The sequence below is a fragment of the Rhipicephalus microplus genome, chromosome 2 (assembly GCF_043290135.1).
Source record: "Rhipicephalus microplus isolate Deutch F79 chromosome 2, USDA_Rmic, whole genome shotgun sequence".
In the NCBI taxonomy this organism is placed as follows: domain Eukaryota; kingdom Metazoa; phylum Arthropoda; class Arachnida; order Ixodida; family Ixodidae; genus Rhipicephalus; species Rhipicephalus microplus.
In genome coordinates, this window is record NC_134701.1 from 120,073,246 (window position 1) to 120,076,255 (window position 3,010).

General features: G+C 47.6%; 1 pseudogene; it reads right to left on the minus strand.

The window, feature by feature from the left end:
• Positions 1-278: 278 nt before the first annotated feature.
• LOC119182790 (putative ribosome biogenesis protein RLP24 pseudogene) lies at positions 279-782 on the minus strand (annotated as a pseudogene).
• Positions 783-3,010: the final 2,228 nt, after the last annotated feature.

A 3,010-nucleotide genomic window follows, 5' to 3' on the forward strand; every position in this document is an offset into this window, starting at 1 on the left:
CCGCCGCAGCCGGGATTTGAACCCGCGACCTGCGGGTCAGCAGCCGAGTACCTTAGCCACAAGACCACCGCGGCGGGGCAGAATGTGGTCGATTAGCACGCGGGTAGTACAGAGAGCGGAAGGGCGAATCGTTGTTCCCTGGGCTGTAACTACTGTCGATCCATCATAAAGCTTTGCAACTTTTCGAAGACGGGCACACAAATCACCACGAATAATAAAAAATGCAGCCCCAGTGTCCACCAAAGCATCAACGTCCGCTCCCTCAACTGTGACTGAAATCATATTGTAAGGGCGCGCTTGAGGAATTGGAGTCCTGTGTTGGAATGCTCTTCGACAACTTCCACAATTGTCTGCTCTTTCTTCTTGAGCATCGCAGCTGGAGATCTGATGAGGCAGAGGTCTCTCTGAACTTTTTTGATGTCCTTTTGTTTGTCGAGCTCTTTGCCCTTCATCAACCTGTTCGTGACATAATGGCCCTGTTTCTTAGCTTTGTTTGCCTCGACCCATTGTATCGTTTTTACGGTGTTCTGCCGCAGCTCCCTGTTGTACTTTTAGGCACTTTTCGCCTTTTCTCGAATTCAAAGGATGGGTCAGCAGTGAGATCTTTGCCGGCAGCCTTGCAGAAGGCCTTGGTCCACCTGGTTTTCCTTGGGTTGCGCTTTTTCTTGAAAATCTTGTGACATTTTGATCTGCAACACCTGAAAATCTTGCAATCATTGCGCACAAAGTGCCATGACCCGGCATATGGGCGATCAGCAGAAATAACACTTCTCAATCCTCATGGTGCCGAATTTCTACTTCTGTGCTAGAGACAGCAGCACACGCGGAAAGGAAGAAACTGCGCATGCGTTGTCTTCGAATGTAAGAGCCTGTGTTGGAATGCAGTTTGTGCTCCAAAAACTGTATCGCTTAGTTTTCCAGACAAGGTTCAGAAGCGAGGGAAGCAGGCTGAAGCGGAGAAGAGGAGCGATGGTGAACGGCGTCAGGTTGACTGATGACTACTGCGCAGTTCACCCGATGCTGGCGGAGATGGAGACCGACGCGGCGGTGACGAATAACGGCGGCCCTGGTACAAGGCTCCTCCGGTATATTCGCGTATATCGTACCCTCGATGCCCATCTTGCTGGCGCTTGCGGCAAAAGCGTGAAATGTGACCACAATAGCCGCAATAATAGGTCATAGGACGAGTCGATCGATGAGGAGGGTAGTAGCTTGCGTTAATTGCACCGGGAGAGAGAGCAGTGAGAGGGACAGATGACGGCTCAGGCAGTGGTGATGGAAAGCTCGTGGGAAAGCTTGTGGGAGGTGCGGCAGCAACCCCCACAAACGTTCGTGGCCGCGATGTCGAGCTAACAGTGCCTGATGGCGCGGGGGCAGCATGCGAGAATGATGGGAGTGTGCGAGCGACAGTGGGCTGCAGGTGGGTCATGTGGGTCATGGACATGAGCTCCTCCCTGATGACATCCCACAATGATGTTGAAGAAGACTGAATGGGACACACTGAAGGTAGTGTGAATCCCATTGATTCTAATTCTTCGCGTTTAATCACCCTTATCGTGTTCCGTAGGTTTGGACCCGCCGTAATATGGGCCGCGTCACTGTCCGTTTGTAGGCGCATAGACTCAAGTTGTTCGAGGCGCTGACAGGTTGTCATAACGTCAGCAACAGTAGCCGGATTCTGGATTGCAAGGGCACTGAATGCGACGGGTGCAATCCCCTTAATAAGCTGGCGTACCTTGTCTGACTGTCATTGATGTGTCAACCAGGCGGCAATGTGAAAGAACACCCTCGATGTAGAATGTATACGACTCCCCGATGTGCTGTTTCCGAGCCGTGAGAGCTTTCTTTGCGAGAGCCGAATGAACAGCCGGTGTGCCAAAGACATGGCGAAGCTGGTATTTGAAGGCCTGTCCTGGATGTCGATGAGGTGGTTGAAGAACCACGTCTTCGCGACACCCGTGAGGTAGAATGAGACGTCAGCGAGTTTGTAGGTGTTATCCCACCAGTTAGCAGCGCCGACACGTTCGAAATCGTCAAGCCATTATTCCTCCACATCTTCTCCGCGCATACTAGCGAAGGGATGGGGCTCACGCGGGAGGCTGTTAAGACGTGAGAAGGCGCGGCACGCTATGGCGGAGTGTGAACGGCTGGAGCACGGACCTCATCTTGGTGCGACATTTTTTTTGAAAATCAATCAATGAAACATTATTTTCATCAATAGACATATGCAATTACAGGGATTATTTGGACTGATAGCCTCGAGTGGCTAGTGGGCGGTCCAATACAATGTGCAACATAAAAAGTGTACAGATAAGATTTGAAGTAACAAACAAAAACCAATCATATAAATACAGATAACATAGTAATACATTTTTCCTGCCGACATGCATACTTATTAGCTTGCAGCTAGCCTTGTTTACACAGGCACTTATTAAAAAAATACAATAAAAATTGAATCAAACACACGCATGCTTACATGTCTCAACTCCACAGAAAAAATTATTTACATGCCATGCTGAAATTACATGCTGTTTTAATCTCTAGGAGGATCATGTTCCTTATTTTTCTTCCATTAAATTGTATCAGTTTTTCTCCGTAAACATTGAAACATTTGGGCAGAATGAAATTACCATTCAAAGCATGTCCCGTATTGCGTTTAGAAATTGAAAAAAGATCAGCAGGCAAAGTTGGATTTCTATTATTTATGTTATTTACAGAAACGGCAATTTTCTAGTCGCGCAACATCAGAACCGAGAAAATGCACTGTGATTGAAAAATATTACATACTGATTCACCTTGGCTTATAATTTTCAGTGTACCCTTTTGAAGTCGTTCAAGAGTTTTTAGATAACTGTTGTATGTCACACCCCATGACTCCAGACAGTAACCTATGTGACGATGACACAATGAAAAGTAGAGTGTGCAAAATATAGCTTGTGGAAAATATTGGTGAGCTTTTATTAGAGAATAGCAGCCATAGGCTACCTTTGCGGACACCTGGCCCAAGCGG